The sequence below is a fragment of the Phascolarctos cinereus genome, unplaced genomic scaffold (genome assembly GCF_003287225.1).
Source record: "Phascolarctos cinereus isolate Bilbo 61053 unplaced genomic scaffold, phaCin_HiC Scaffold_4;HRSCAF=312, whole genome shotgun sequence".
Classification (NCBI taxonomy): Eukaryota; Metazoa; Chordata; class Mammalia; order Diprotodontia; family Phascolarctidae; genus Phascolarctos; species Phascolarctos cinereus.
In genome coordinates, this window is record NW_027555847.1 from 558,495,665 (window position 1) to 558,513,570 (window position 17,906).

Genomic DNA, 17,906 nt, shown 5'->3' on the forward strand with positions numbered 1-17,906 from the left:
GGAGATTCATGCATTCAGGCAGGGCTTAGATGCTTCCTGCACAACCTGGCAGTAGGTAGGGTCCAAAATTAAAATAGGCTAAATTTTGGCCTATTTTGCCTACCTGAAATAGGCAAAATTTGGGCCGCAGATAGTTAGACTAGAGACAGACCGATGATGGTTGGTTGCCACGCGTCACGTGACAAACAGGAGAGAGTGGGCGGTGGCAACCCTACGTTTTTCACAGGCTGCCTGAAATCCTTTGGCGGGCTGCAAGTGGCCTGTGGGCTGCAAGTGGCCTGCGGGCCATGTGTTGTGCAGGCCTGACTTAGACTAAAATTCTATAGTTCCTTTTTCCTTTTTAACAGATACTTATTAAGCCTCTACGGGTGAGTCAGAGCATGTGTAAAAGCACTGTGCCTGGAGGACATTAAATGTTTAGATAAGGCAAGATTTCTGTCCCCAAGAAGCTTACTATTTAGTATGGAAATAAACAAAAACACAGATAATTATAATACATGATAAATTCATTAGGGATGCAGAAAAATGTATGCATCTGTACAATTCAATTATATGATAGCTTTAGGGTGGTATATAAAAAGAATATAAAGTTAGAAAACAAATAGGACAATTCAGATACAAGAGAGAACAAAAAGGCATTGGAAGATAGAAAGGTATGTGGCTAAGAAGTGGATTCAGGGAGGAGAATTCATGTCACATAGGTTAATTTTTTTTTAAAGGATTAACAATGAATCATTATTTTTATAAGCATCAGTGCACACACTCTATGCCGGGTGTTGCCAGAGTGTGAAAACACATAATGTCAATTTAAAACGGGCCAAACAGCCTCACACAGGAACCCCCATGCTGAGGGTGATAGGCATATGAAAGAGCTCCATAGCCTAGGTCTTCCCCAGGAAGATGAGGTAATGGGTAACGTCTAGATTTTCTTTTGGTACAGGTCTTGCCCCACCCCTCACCAACCCCACTCTTTATCCCACAATAAAACAAAACAGAAACCATCATTTGCATTAGCTGCTGAAGGGAAAGAAGAGAAGCCAAGGCTAGCTGCTTCATGAATAAGAGGTTACATCTTGGACACTTCATAAATACTTGTTCACTGATTGAAATGAGAAGAGAAGCCCTGGAAAGAGAACTGAACTTGGAATGAGAAGACTTCACTTAAAACTTGGCTCTGCCAAGGTCTCTTGGGAGTTTGGGGAAAATCATTCCAGCTTTCTAGAACTCACTCTCCTCATCTATAAAAGGGTGCTGTTAGTTGAGGAAGCTGATAGCAGTATGGGCCACACTAGGATGCAGAGCTACCAGGAATAGTGATAGTAATCATCTGTACTACTGTAGGACAGGATTAATCAGGAACAGCAGTAGTAATAATCTATAATAGTAAAGTAATAAGAATAGTAGTAATAATCTACCATCAATGACAGTAGTAGCAATAATCTATAATATTAGTAGGATAGTAATAATTGGTAATAGTAGTAGTGATAATCTATACTAGTAGCATAATAATAATCAATAACAGCAGTCATAACAATCTGTAATCAATAACAGCAGTAGCGATAATCTATAATAGTAAAGTAATAACAATAGTAGTAACAATCTATAATCAATAATGGTGGTAGTAAATTACTAGGCTACTACTAGTACAGAGTATCACTACTACTGTTACTGATTATTATTATTCTATTATAGAATAACAATGGCAATAATAATCTATAATATTAGAATAATAATAATCAGTAATAGTAGTAGTGATAATCTATACTAATAGTAACCTAGTAATTATAAGTAACAGCAGTAATAATCTATAATCAATCACAGCAGCATGATAATATCTCTAATAACAGTAAAGTAATAACTAATGATAGTATTAATAATCTATAATCAATAACAGTAGTGACAATTTATAATAGTGGTAGGATAGTAATATTTGTAATTTGTAAAAGTGATAGCGATAATCTATAATAGTAGTAATAATCTATAATCAATAACAGCAGTAGTAATAATCTATGGTGGTAGTAACAATCAACCATAGTATTAATAACCTATAATCAACAACAGTAGTGGTGATCATCTGTACTAGTAGTAGTGTATTAATAATCACTAGCAGTAGTAGTAATAATTCCACTGTGCTTTGACCTCATCATACTTCATCTGGGCTCAGGTCTAGGCATCTAAGAAGGACACCAATAAGTGGGAGAGTATCCAGAAGAGGATAATCATTGTGAAAAGCCTTGATTTCATGTCACGTGAAGATCACATCATTCAATTGTGTTCGACTCTTCATGACTCCATTGACCATAGCATGCCAGGCCCTTCTGTCCTCCACTATCTCTCAAAGTCTGTCCAACTTCATGTTCATTGCTGTCATGACACTATCTATCAGTCTCATCTTCTGCTGTCCCCTCTTTTTGCCTTCAATCTTTCCCAACATCAGGGTCTTTTTCAATGAGTCCCTTCTTCTCGTTATGTGGCCAAAGTATTTGAGCTTCAACCTCATTATTTGTCCTTCCAATGAATAGTCTGAATTAACTTCTTAAATATTGACTGATTTGATCTCCTCGATGTCTGAGGGACTCTCAAAAGTCTGCTCCAGCACCATAATTTGAAAGCCTCAATTCTGTGGTGCTCAGCTTTCCTTATAGTCCAACTCTCACAGCCATATATTGCTACTGAAAAAAACCATACTTTCGACCTTTGTTAGCAAGGTGATGTCTCTACTTTTTAGTATGCTGTCCACATTTGCCATAGCATTCCTTCCAAGGAGCAAGAGTCTTTTAGTTTCATGGCTGCAGTTGCTGTCTGCTGTGATCTTTCAGCCCAAAAATACAAAATCTGACACTGCTTCCATTTCTTCCCCCTCTATTTGCCAGGAAGTGATGGGACTAGTTGTCATGATCTTGGCTTTTTAGATGTTAAGCTTCAAGCCAGCGTTTACAATCTCCTCTTTCACCCTCATCAAGAGGCTTCTTAATTCTTCTTCACTTTTGGCCATCACAGTGGTATCATCATTGTTGATACTTCTCCTGGCAACCTTAATTTAGGCTTTTGATTTGTCCAGCCTGGCACTTCGCATAATGCACTCTGCATCTAAGTTAAATAAATAAGGTAACAATATACAGCCTTGTCATACACCTTTTCCAATCTTAAACCAACCTGTTGTTCCACATTCAGTCCTAGTTGTTGTTTCTTGACCTGCATACAGGTTCCTCTGGAGACAAGTAAGATGATCTGGTACTCCCAACTCTTTCAGGACTTGTCACATTTTGTTGTGATCCACACAGTCAAAGGCTTTAGTCAATGAAGTGGAAGTAGATGTTTTTCTTGAACTCCCTTGATTTTTCCATAAAACCAGCCTACACTCCTGGTAATTTTTGATTCACATATTGCTGAAGCTAGTTTACAGAATCTTAAGCATAACATTGCTGACATGTGAAATGAGTGCGATTGTTCAGTAATTTGAACGTTTTTTGGCATTGCCTTTCTTTACAATTGAGACATAAACTGATCTTTTCCAATCCAGTGGCCACTGTTGAGTTTTCCCGAGTTTCCTGGCATATTGAGTACAGCATGTTAACAGCATCATCTTTTAGCATTTTAAATAGCTCAGCTGGAATTCCATCATCTCCACTAGCCTTATTGTTAGGATATCTGGCTCTAGATCAGTAACCACACTATCATAGCTATTGGTGATATTAAGATCTTTCTTGTATGGTTCTGTATATTCTAGCCATCTCTTGTACTTCTGTTAAGTCCCTATCATTTTTGTCATTTATCACGTCCATTTTTGCATGAAATATTCCCTTGATATCTCTAATTTTCTTGAAGAGATTTCTTCTGTTTCTCATTCTATTATTTTCTTCTATTTCTTTGCATCACTCATTTAAGAAAATCCTCTTATTTCTCCTTGATATTCTCTGTATTTCTACATTCAGATGGGTAAATTTTTCCTTTTCTCCTTTCCCTTTCACTTTCCTTCTTTCTTCAGCTATTTTGTAAAGTCTCATCAGATAGCCACTTTGCTTTTCTGTGGGTAGGAGTTGTCAAGAGGCAAATTAGGTGAGATGTCAAGAAAAACTTCCTACCCCATTAGAGCTATTTCAAAGTGGAATGAGCTGCCTCAAGAGGTGATAGATAACCCTTCTTGGAGGTCTTCAAGCAGAGGCTAGCTGAGCACTCACTGGGTATGTCATGATGAGGATTTCTTTCCTGTATAGGTTACAATGGATGACTAATGAAGTCTCTTCCATCTCTCAGTCTAAGAAACTAGAGCGCCTGTTGTCAGTCTATGAATCCAGAATTTTTAGGGTTAAGGACTCTAGATAATGTAATAGCATTGAGAGGATCAAAGTGAAGTGGGGGCAGTATAGTATAGAAGTAGAAAATGTAGTTGGATAGGAGTCAGGAGGTCAGGGTTCTGGCTCTAGCTTTGTCTCTGACTTGTCCCTTGAACTTGGGCAGCTTACTTAACCATTCTAGGACTCAGGTTCCCTATTGGTAGGAATGAAGGAATTGGAGTAAATTATCTCTGAGGCATTTTCTAGCTTTAATAATCCTTTTTTCACTTTCTATGATTTTGTGTTGAAGTGGACCATGTGTTAGGGACATTGTCGATGCATACTTTTAGCAGTTTATAGCCTTCAATTCCCTTTGTGCTTTTTAATGCTCTTTGAAATTGACCATTCTAGTTTCAGGAATCAATTGATCCATCAACCGATGAACATTCATTTAGAGGTTGGAGTGGCCCCTTCCTCCCTTTGGTGAGTTCTTCCTGGAACATCCATTTTGAGGAAAGATGCAAGTGAACCATCCTCCATTTTTCTCACTGTTGTTTGTCCTTCATTTTCTTTCTTTCTTTCTTTTTTTTTTTAAAGGCAATCGGGGTTAAGTGACTTTCCCTGGGTCACACAGCTAATAAATGTCAAGTGTTTGGTCTGAGATCAGATTTGAACTCAGGTTCTCCTGACTTCAGGGCTGGTGCTCTATCCACTGCACCACCTAGCTGTCCCTGTCCTTCATTTTCAAAAGGGACCAATGATATCACAGGGTGATATCTTGACTTGCACATGAATTGGATATAAGAGAGTCAGAGCTGTTCAAAGTCATCAGCCTTGCTCCGTCCTACAGAGTTATTGAAGTCCAGTGGCTGGACAGGTCAAGATGACTGGTGATGGCTGGGAATGCAGCAACTTGCTTCCCTTTTGGCTCTCTGGTCTGTGGCCATACTATGCTGTATTTGCAATCCTAGTGCTTAGCACAGAGGCTGGCACATAATAAATGTGTGATAAATGCTTCTTAATTGTGCTAAGAGCTAGGGATATAAGAATAAAAGTAAATAGTGGAAACACTCTGCCCTTAGCTGCTTACCATCTAAATATTCATTCTTTTCATCTGATTAATGACTAAGTGTTACTACTAAGGGCCTAAATAATCTTAAAAGTTCAAATCAGTTCAGTCCTGAGTTTAACTATAATTCCTTCAGTACTTCAAGGACATGGAATTCAATCAATTTGAATACTTTCTTTACTTACTTAGGTCAATACCCCTCTGAGCCCCTTGGACCTTCTTCTTGAGTTTCTGTACCAGCAAAAATTCCTGACCTACAGGTCCAGCCATAGGTGGAGAGCCTTTCTGACTTAGTGAGGCTAGGTCTCTGACAAGTCTGATTGCCCATCTCTAGGCTACTACCTGAATTCTTTTTTTTTTGGCAAAACAATTGGGATTAAGTGACTTGCCCAGAGTCATACAGCTAGTAAGTGTTGTGTCTGGATTTGAACTCAGGTCCTCCTGACTCCAGGGCTAGTGCTCTATCCAGTGTGCCATCTAGTTGCTCCTGCTATCTGAATTCTTTCCAGGTTAGCAGGAATTTTTGGAGATTGTGTTTCACTGGTAAAATCTTCAAGAACTCAGGGGACATCTCTATCCCATGATGAGAAATTAGAAAAGGACTTTAGTTAAGTAGTTTAAAACTGCGATTTAGATTTTTAAATTAATGTATTTCAACATATACATATGCATATGTGTGTGTGTGTGTGTGTGTGTGTGTATATATATATATATATATATATATATATATATATATATATATATATATATATATATATAATATATATATATATATATATATATATATATATATATATATATATATAGCCTTTGGCAGGGTTACTTGCTTGCAATGGAACAGGCCTTGTGTTGGATGCTGGAGTTACTAGGAAAAAATAAAACAGTACCTTCCCTCGAGGAGTTTACATTTTATTAGGGGCAACAAAGAATATTTATTTAGAATATGTATTTGTATTTGGATATGTATGTATTTGGAATACTTAAATCATCTTTTTATTTATATGAGTTTTCTTAGGTTAAGTCAGTAGGAATGATTTAAGATCATGATTTAAGTACCAGGCACTGTGCTAAGTTCTGAGATTATAAAGGAAAAGACAGTCTGGATTCTTAAGAATCTCATGGCCTAATGGTAGAGGCAACATGAAAATAACTATGTACAAACACAAGATAGATACAAAATAAATTGAAGATAATTTCAAAGAGAAGGCAGTAGTGATGGGGTGATGGGACCTGAATACCTAAAAGGAAAAGACCATGTCTTTGAAAGCAGCCCAGTCCCTAAATTTTCCCACACATTTCAGCAGCCCAGATCACGGACATCTCACCAAGGCATCTGGCCCATCCCAGCCCACCTAGATACTCAATAGTCCTTTCAGAGTGGCTCTTGACCCACCCTAGACCACTTAATTCCTTTCACTGGCGCATCTGACTCACCCCAGCCTATTTACCACTCCTTAATCCCATCTCAGATCTTCTCACTGTCCTTTTTTTGTGTATAAGTATTAGTCTTATCCCCATGAAGTTGCTGATTCACTAGGAATCTCATACCTACTATTGGCATTACAATAAATCTTGCCACCTTAACTGAAAGAAGGTTTGGGTGACTGAATTCTTTCCAGGTGGACTCCCCTGTATCTTGATATTTTGGGGTTCCCAGTACCCCAAACTGCATCAGTAGCATTAAGAGGGCTTTGGAAAAACTTCTTAGAGAAAGAGAGGTTTAGCTGAGACTTGTAGGAAGCCAGGGAAACCAGGCAACAGATGAGGAAGGCAAGACTTCCAGGCCCAGGGGACAGTCAATGTAAATGACCAGAGTTGAGAGGTGGAGTTTCCTGACCCTAGGAACAGCTAGGAGGCCAGTGAAACTGGAACAAAGAGTAGGTGGAGGGGAGTGAGCTATAAGAAGGCTGGATAGTGGCATAATGTGTGGCCTACCTGTATCTGACAGTGTGATATGACAAATAATTACAGGGTATTTTAACACAATTGCTACCATTTGAATGATACTTAACAAGGAACATTTAGATGCTCTGCCTAAGCTACATTCCTACACTGGTTTCAGGAAAAATGAAGAGGACTAGAAAATTAGTGACTGTTAGCAAAGTTGTTCTGGTTAGGAAGGGATGTGTAGGGATTTATAAGTCCATGCTTTGTCCCACTGTTAGAACATCACAAAACAGTTCCAGCCCTCTGGGTATTTACATTCTATTGGGGGTGGTGTGGGAGAAGAAACCTAGGCACAGATAAGTAAATACAAAATAAGCACAAAGCAGTTCTTTGGGTGTGAGGAATTACTCACAACTGAGGTAATAAAGTGAGGAGGAGGCCGGCACTTGAACTGAGCCCTGTAGGGAGCTGGGGGAAGCCAGAGGCAGAGGCAAGGAGGGAGAGCCTTCCACAGGGACAATTAACTGCTTTCTTTTTGGAGACGCCTTCATTCCTGTGTCATTCAATACTGTGGGATGAGATAATTTATCTCAAAAAACAGGTTGACAAAATTGGAAACAACCTTACAAAAATGTAAACGTAAAAATTATAATGCTACCTGGAGCATTCTTCCTACCTTTTGCGAGATGGGTGCTAACTTCTTCTTAGGGCGGCTCAGCATGATGGTACTTCGTACTGGGTCTTCTCAAGCAAAGACAAAGAGGCATGAATGAAGGAAAATAGCAAGCTGTTTGGATACCAGCGATTTTGTAGCTGCTGACTTATTCATGTTCCTCTGTGGTCTCCCAAAATCCTTTTCTTTTGTATTTAAGCCTAGTTCATAAACATCTATCTGTGTAGTTTCCTTTAGTCACAGTGTAGGATTATTAGTGGTATCATAGAGAGCATGCTGGATTTGGAGACAGAAGACTTGGCTTTGAATCCTTTTTTTTTTTTTGGAGGGGGGAGAGGGGAGAGAAGGAGTCTTTGAGTGAGTCAGTCAATAAACATTTATTAATTGCTTATAATGTGCCAGGCACTGTGCTAAGTACTGGGATACAAAAAAAGGTAAAAGATAGTATCTGCTCTCAAGTAGCTGGCCATCTACTGAGAGACAACATGAAAATAACTACATGCAAATGTGGTGCAATGGATAGAGTGCCACACCAGGAGTCAGAAAGACTCATCTTCTTGAGTTCAAATCCAACCTCAGATACTTACTAGCTGTGTGACCCTAGACAAGTCACTTAACCCTGGTTGCTTCAGTTTCCTATTCTGTAAAATGAGCTATAGAAGCAAACCATTCCAGTATCTCTACCAAGAAGACCCCAGATGGGGAGTCAAGATGGCAGAATGAAAGCAGTGACTTGCTTGAGTTCTTCCCCAAAGCCCTCCAAATAGCTGTAAAAAATGGTTCTAAACAAATTCTAGAGCAGCAGAACCCACAAAAAGACAGAGTGAAACAAATTTCCAGCCTAAGACAACCTAGATGTTTGATTAGAAAGGTCTATTACACCAGACTGGGAGAGGAACACAGTTTAGCATGGGCACACAGGTAAAGACCAAGCCTACCTCAGAGGACTGAATCACGGGCAGCTGTGGTGTTTCCAGACTTCTCAACCCACAAATGCTAAAGACAACTTAGAAGGTCAATAGGAAAAGCTTGTGACCGCAGTGCGAGAGAATTTTGGTCCCAGCCCCAGTCCTGATGCAGTCCTGGGGCAGAGGCTGCTTCCAGAGCTCTTGGCCTACAGATTGAGGGGGGATCAAGTGGCTGATCGGAGGGGGATTGCAGGGATCTCTTTGCTAGTGCTGAGGCAGGATTCTCTGGTTTTGCCCATGCTTGGATCTAGGTTGCGGTTTTGGGTGGTGGTCCTGGGTCGAGGACGAGTGCTGGCATGGTGGAGCTTGTAGTGGTGGTACAGAGAGAATCCTCCTCAGAGTTCCAAGGCAGAAAAGAGTACTTGTGGTCACTCATAGAACAAAGTACAGGCCAGGAAAGGAGTAAACACTTCACCCTTGATTGTACCACCTTGGAAGAACTGAAAATTTACAGATCCCTAGAAGTATCTCTGAAAACAGCTGCAAAAAACCCCTGAAGCTTGGGACAATACATTCTCCACACTGGAAGCAGACCCCTACCTTAACAAAGAGTTTAAAACTCAATTAATTGGCTGGGAACATGAGCAAACTGCACAAAAAAAAGGTCAGACTATAGAATCTTTCCTTGGTGACAAAGAAGATCAAAATATACAACCAGAAGAAGACAACAAAGTCAAAGCTCCTACATCCAAAGCCTCCAAGAAAAATATGAATCAGTCCCAGGCCATGGAAGAGCTCAAAAAGGATTTTGAGAAGCAAGTAAGAGAAGTAGAGAAAAAACTGGAAAGAGAAATGAGAATGATGCAAGAAAATCATGAAAAACAAGTCAACAGCTTGCTGAAGGAGACCCAAAAATAATACTGAAGAAAATAACACCTTAAAAAATAGACTAGGGGCAGCTAGGGGGCGCAGTTGATAAAGCACTGACCCTGGATTCAGGGGGACCTAAGTTCAAATCTGGCCTCAGACACATAACACTTACTAGCTGTGTGACCCTGGGCAAGTCACTTAACCCCATTGCCTAGCCAAAACAAACTCAAAAAAACCAAAAACAAACAAACAAACAAAAAAAACCCAGACTAACCCAAATGGCAAAAGAGGTTCAAAAAGCCAATGAGGAGAAGAATGCCTTAAAAAGCAGAATTGGCCAAATGGAAAAAGAAATCCAAAAGCTCACTGAGGAAAATAATTCCTTAAAAATTAAAATGGATGGATAGAACACCAGCTGTTAAGCCAGGAGTTCAAATCTGGTCTCAGACCAAACACTTGACACTTACTAGCTGTGTGACCCTGGGCAAGTCACCTAACCCCAACTGTAAAAAAAAAAATTAAAATGGAGCAAATGGAAGCTAATAACTCCATGAGAAATCAAGAAATTATAAAACAAAACCAAAAGAACGAAAAAATAGAAGACAATGTGAAATAGCTCATTGGAAAATCAACTGACCTGGAAAATTTATCCAGCAGAGATAACTTAAAAATTATTGGCCTACCTGAAAGCCATGATTAAAAAAAGAGCCTAGACATCATCTTTCAAGAAATTATCAAGGAAAACTGCCCTGATAGTCTCAAACCAGAGGGTAAAATAGAAATTGAAAGAATCCACTGATCACCTCCTGAAAGAGATTCCAAAAGGAAAACTCCCAGGAATATTATAGCCAAATTCCAGAGTTCCCAGGTCAAGGAGAAAATATTGCAAGCAGCCAGAAAGAAACAACTCAAGTATTGTGGAAACACAATTAGGATAACACAACATTTAGCAGCTTCTATATTAAGGTACTGGAGGGCTTGGAATATGATATTCCAGAGGGCAAAGGAGATAGGATTACAGCCAAGAATCACATACCCAGCAAAACTGACTATAATCCTTCAAGGAAAAAAATGGATGTTCCATGAAATAGAAGACTTTCAAGCATTCTTGATGAAAAGACCAGAGCTGAATAGAAAATTTGACTTTCAATTACAAGATTCAAGAGAAGCATGAAGAGGTAAACAGGAAAGAGAAATCATAAGGGACTAATTAAGGTTGAACTGTTTACATTCCTACATGGAAAGATGATATTTGTAACTCATTAGACCTTTGTCAGTATTAGGGTAGTTGGAAGGAAAAAATTATATGTAAATATATACATAGATAGAGGGCACAGGGTGAGTTAAAGATGAAGAGGTGATATCTGGAGAATAAAATTAAGGGGTGAGAGAGGATTGTACTGGTAGAAGGAGAAAGGGAGAGGTAGAATGGGGTAAATAATCTCATATGAAACAGACAAGAAAAGGCTTTTATGATGGAAGGGAAATGGGGGAAGGTGTGAGGGAATGAGTGAATTTTATTCTCATAGGATTTGGCTTAAGGAGGGAATAACATACACACTCAATTGGGTATGGAAATCTATCTTACCCTACAGGAAAATAGGGGGGAAGGGGATAAGAGATAGGAGGGGGATGATAAAGGGGAGGGCAGATTGGGGGAGGGAGTAATCAGAAACAAACCCTTCTAAGGAGGGACAGGGTCAAAAGAGAGAATAAAATAAAGTGGAGGGGGTGGGATAGGATGAAGGGAAATATAGTTAGTTTTCCACAACATGACTACTATGGAAGTGTTTTGCATGACAACACATGTATAACCTGTATTGAGTGGCTTGCCTTCTCAATGAGGGTGGGTGGGGAGGGAGGAAGGGATGAAAAAAAATAAATTAAAAAAAAGAAGACCGCAGATGGAGTCACAAAGAGTCAGACATGACTGAAAATGACTGAATAACAACAAATGTGCAAGCAAGTTGTATGCAAGATAGATAATCAAAGAAAGGAAAGCACTAGCATTAGGGGCATCTGTAAAGGCTTCTTATAGAAAGCGGGATTTTAGTGGTACTTGAATGAAGCCAGGGAAGTCAGGAGACAGAGAGGAAGAGGAAGAGAATTCCAGGCTTGAGATGAACCAGTAAACATGTCTGGAATAGATAGATAGATGAAAAGCCTCATTCAAAAAATAGCAAGGAGGCCATTGTCACTACATCTCAGAGTCCATAGGGGATTGGGCATAAAGTCTAAGAAAACTGGAAAGGTAGGAGAGGGAAGGTTATGAAAGACTTTGAATGCCAAATAAGATTTTATATTTGACCCTGGAAGTGACAGGGAGTACTGGAGTTTATTGAATAAATAGATGACAGGGTGGGTGACCTGTACTTTAGCAAGATCAATTTGACAACAAATTGAGTGGAGGCAGGACTGGAGTGGGGAGAGACCTGTGGCAGCAAAACCAACCAGTGGGCTATTGAAATAGTCCAAGTGTAAAGTGATGAGGGTGTCGTGGGGTGGCGATGTCAGAGAATAGCCACTGAACTTCTTTAGGTCTCAGTTTCCTCATTTGTAAAATGAGAAGGTTTTACTGGAAGATATCCAAGGTCCCTTTCAGCTCTAAATTTATGATGCTGTAACTAGGACAACATACCCATTCTAAGAGGGCCCTTACTGGTGCACAGCAAAATTTTTATTAATTCTTGATTAACTTGATTAACTGTTTATTCTAGCTTCATGAGGAGTTGTTCTAAACCTTTTTTCCCCCTCCTTAATCCAGATGCATACTTCACTTTTTCCTTTCCTGAAACCTCATCCACAGAAGTCTTTAACTCTTGCTTTCCTGAGAAAACAGAGGACATCTTCTTTGAGTACCTTTCTCCTGCTTCACAGGTCAAAACCCTTAGGTTTTCACTTTTCTTGTTCTCCTTTATTCCTGTCTCTTAGGAAGAGGTAAGCCTTCTCCTTGCTAGTCCCTCTACCTATACCTTCCTTCGTCTTCCTCACCCCTTCCAATGTTCTCTAAGAGTTTGTTCTATTGATAATTTTCTCTCTGTTTCTGTCTTTGTCTCAGTCTCTCTTTTCTTGAACCTCTCCCTATCTTTCCCTGCTGCCTAGAAACATGTTCAGATATTTCCTATCCTTAAAAAAACCCAAAAAAACCCAACCAAAAAACCAACAACAACAAACTCCTTTGATCCTGCCATCCTCCTAAGCTATTATCCTATGGTTCTCTTCCCTTTCATTACTACATTCTTTGAGAGAATCATCTATGCTCACTGCCTCTGCTACTTCACCCTCTACTAGCTTCTCATTACTTAGCAATTTGGTTTCCAGTCCCACAATTCTACTGGAACTCTTCTACATCTTTAGTAACAATGACCAATCATACTTCTCGAGGACTGATGTCAAAGCATGTTGTGCACTTTTTGATAGGGATGGACTCAGGGTACAGAAGAAGACATGTGTTTCTTAGTCATGGACAACATAGGAATTTGTTTTGCTTGACTATGCATATTTGTTGCAAGGGTTTTCTTTTTCATTTTTTCATAAACCTGATTTATGTCTAAGCCAGCTAATTTTGCAGCAACTTCTCTCTCTGGTTTTAACTTTTGTCCTCGAAGAACTAACATAGCCCACAGAGTTGTTTTCTTCCTGTACTAGGAATGGGAGAATAAATGCCACTCTTTAAGGCGCTGCTTGACAGTTTTGACAAGTCCTGTCAAATTCAGATTCCCAGAGGTATTTCTGCCCATTAGGAATCTGAGTAAAATGAGGGGGCAAGGAATAGCTAGGTGATACAGTGGATGGAGTACTGGCCCTGGAGTCAGGAGGACCTGAGTTCAAATCCAGCCTCAAACACTCACTAGCTGTTGACCTTGGGCAAGCCACTTAACCTTGTAAGCCTCTAAAAAATAAAATAAAATTTAAAAAAATGTAACATGGGCAGCAAAGAGAGGTGAGGGAAAAGATTGAGGGCAGAAAGCAATGAATGAATGATGAATGAGTGAGTGAATGAATGAAAAGGTATTTATCTTTACTATGTACTGGGGATACAAATATACAAAAACAAAAACAAAACAATACAGTCCTTGCCCTCAAGAAGCTTATTCTGATAGGAGAAGATAATACATATATAGTAGTACCCAGGCAGTATTGCTTTGATCTGGCAAGTCACAGTGATGGTGAGAGGCTCTAAAGAGAGCAATAGATCAATCAAAAAATGGTAGTATTGATTTGGTTACTTTCCCAGGACAGTTTGGTGAAAAAGAGGAAAGAATATATATTCTTGGGGCAGCAGGAGGCTGTCTGGAGTGCATTGGTATGGGTGTGGGGGTGCCAAATGTGTGGAAAACACAGACCACATGATGGGAAGCTGGCTAAATCAAGGTCCTTGAGATCTCACCAGATGTTGATGAGTAATAATACTAATAACCATAGCTATAAGCACAATGTCTACAGTGTCTTCGTCTTTGCCAGCATAATCCACTTATAATGCTGACCATTCTGAGCTCCATTTATGATTGGAGGAAGAATGTTAAAATGGAAAGGCTAAGGGAAATCTTTAAATACAATCTAGATATTCTGGGTTATTGCATTGCCTTCTAAATTTTTCTCCTGTCAACCAAAGCAATAATCAGGCTGTAGCCTAGCCAGCCTACAAGGCTGGAACTCTCCTTATCAAGGAGTCTGTCCGTCTTCTTTAGGGTTTAGCAAAGATGTGATAAAGCAGGCTTTAATAGTTATATGCTGATACTAGGTAACCAATTGGTCAGAGAAGGAAGAGGAGTCTGTATGGGAGAACACAGTTCTGGAATGAAATCACAGATAGGGTGTATCAATTTTCTTTGGTTGACCAGGGTTTAACATTGATTTCAAATGTAGCTATAAATTCAAATTTATATGAATTCTATGTATTTCAAATTTTATAAATTGGAAAGATGCAAAATTATTGCTAGAAATGATTGCTCAAACACCAGAGGAAATAAATATGAATGTGATTTTCTATTTTGATTAAAGCTGCCATCATGAAAAAATAAATAAAACAGTTCTCTGTTTATTATGCCTGTTAGAAATTCTATGGGCCATGAAAGCCTAAAATTCAAACTTTCATGGTGAACATTGTAGTTCTTAATGTTGTAGTAAATTACTTCCTCTGCCCCCAATTATAAATGTTCACCTTCAAGCATTCAGGCATTTTCTGCTTCCATTCATTGGCCCATTCCTTGGTTCATTCATTTAATGAATAAATAATTATTGAGCAAATCCCTCTCTAGGTGGTGTGGGCAGGAGACACAAAGAAACAAAGTTGCTGTTCTGTGGGACTTGCAACCTAATTGGAAAGAGAAAACTTAAATACTTGAGTATCCCAACTGATCAGTAATCTCATTAGCTTGCATGTTCCTTAAGACTTTGCAGATCACAACTCATTCATGCCTGCTCATCTTATGCCACTCTCGTCCATATTCTCTCATAAATTCATCACAGGAGAGCCATCCTTTCTGTAGGAGGCATTCTTTATTTCTCCCCTATAGTTTAAGGATTTCAGAGGAAGTATAGGGAACAGAGAGCTTGTGTCTAAGACAACAAGATGGCTTCAGGTCCTTCCTCTGGCACAGTGGCTGTGTGACACTGGGCAAATTACTTAACCTCTCAGTGGTTTAGACCAATAGCATACAACTTAAATAGAAACAAGGGCCACCAAACCTTATGTAAGGATCCCTGTCGGCCATATATTGACTTATAAAAACCACGCATTTGTATATTTATTAATTTTAATGACTACATGAACACATTAAAATCAAAGAGGAATCTGGTGTTGTGGGCCACCAGAAGGCTACATGTTTGACAACTCTGCTCTAGGCAACTCTCTAACACTAATTTCAGAGATGGTGTGAACCAGCATTTGTAATTAGTTTCCTGGTATAGTAGTTCCCTATTCCAGTGAAATCACAAATTCAGCCTTATCCTTGTTCCAAAGATACCAGGGAACAGTAGGGCTGCCTACCTGCTATCTCTTGCCGTTACTACACAATCAGCTCATATCCTTTTTTTCCTCATGATTTTCTGATGACATTCATTACTCTTGCTCTTCGAAATTCCTTATTTTGTTAAATCGTTAAATGTGTAGTCTGCTCACACCTACCACATGCCTCTCCACTGCCCTCTGTGTGATACTAATTTTCAATTCTTTGGAGACCCTTGGGTTCCATGTTTCATAGCTATATAGCAACACTGATAGGAAAATTGATTTTTTAAAATAGGCCTCATAGACCCCCAAAATATTTATAGCAGCACTTTCTCCATGAACAAAGAATTAGAAACAAAATAGATGCCCATCATTTTGGGAATGGCTAAACGAGTTGTGGTACATCAATGTAATGGATTATTACATTGTACAAAGTGAAGTTAGCAGAACCAGAAAAACAATATGCATAATATCTACAACAATGTAAGTGGAAAGAATAACCACAAAGCTATCATAACTAAATGCTGTGATAATGATGAAGCTCGGTCCCGAGCATTTACTGAACACCTAACATATGCCAACATTGTGGTAAGTGCTAGGGATACAAAGAAAGGCAAAAGACAGTCCCTGCTCTTAAGGAGCTGACAAACTAGGCGAGGAGACATGTAAACAAATATGTACAAATAAGATATATATGTATATCCGCATATACATATATGCATATGCACCCCCCCCACACACACATATGTAACTGGAGATAATCTCAGAGGGAAGGAATTAGTAGTAAGGGGGAACAGGAAAGGCTTCTTGCAGAAGAGGGGATTTTAGCAGAGCCTTGAAGAAGGTAGAGATAAGGAGGTAAGTGTCCAGGGATGAGGAACAGTCAATAAAAACTCAGGAGTTGGGAGATGGAGCATCCTGAAGGGGAGATATGAGATGGTTCTTCCCCCACATCTTTGCAAAATTGGGGAACTGTGAGAGAAGTCTGGAGTTCAAAGATAGAGTTTTGTAGTCTCTCTAAGGCAATCTAGCTCTCTGTTCTTTTCCTATTTAATTTTAGTCCCAACTTTTCCATTTTTCATATCTGTCTCAGATGTGTATATGCTGCTGGACATGTTTTATAGGTTGCCCATCCAACTGTAAGACATAATCTGGACAATATACATTCTTCATTCTTGTAACAAAAGAGTTAATTTATGAGAAAATTTCAACCAACCCTCCATAAACCCACTATTCCCAGGGAGTTTGACAAGGGCCTTAGAGAGGGGATGAAAATGTCATTGTTCTAGTTAGTTTCAAAGTGAGCTAGTAGAATGTTGTCCTCCATGAAGGAGAGAATAACAGAATCACAGAATGTTTAGCGCTGGAAGGGACTTTAGAGATTATCTAGTCTAACTTCTTCATTTGACAAATGAAGAATGAGAGAAGAATAAAATGAAATAATGGTATATTTTCATTTTTTCAAGCCTCTAAACCAATTGAAGAATTTTTATTTATTTGCAAGATGGCTTTTTTTTTTAAATACAGGGGGAAAGATGGTTGAAGAATTGTCCATTATGATATTTTGATGGCTAAAGCAGGACTACTAGACCACCAAATACCAACTTTCTAATGGGATTTTAAATCTACTTTTAGTAAATTTAAAATTGCCCTTCAAAAAACACCCACAAATGACCTTTTCTGCTTAATCTAGTGGACAGAAACTTCTTTAATGTTAGGGTTGGCGGGTCTCCTCATTCTATTTCTGACTGTGAGTAAAGGTGACATCTCAGATTTCTCTGTCTCATATCAGTGCCTGTGAGTCAAGCCTCATTAGAGAGCATTTATACTTGTTTCTTGCACACACCTGACACTGACTGACACTGACCTTTACCAGTATATGTAAGTCAGCATTTAATTAAATGTATAGTCATTTATTAAATGCTTATTATGTGCCAGGCACTGCATTAGGTTCTGGTGATACAAAGACAAAAAATGAAATAGTTCCTGATTTCAAGGAGCTTATACTCTATTGAGAGAGAAATAACACATACACAGACAGGTATATTTACTTTGTATTTTCCTTTGAGGAACATAAATAACACCTCTATGTTCCAAAGCACCTGATTCTAGGTACATAAAACTCAAACACCAAGGAAAAGAGGGGTGAGTATCCCAGAAGCAGTTGAAGCCACATCCCTCAGGTTTTGTGGTCCTGCCAGACAAACATACTTCAACAGGAGCCAAAGTAATTGCTAATGTAATAGATAAATCAATGAACTGAGGCGGC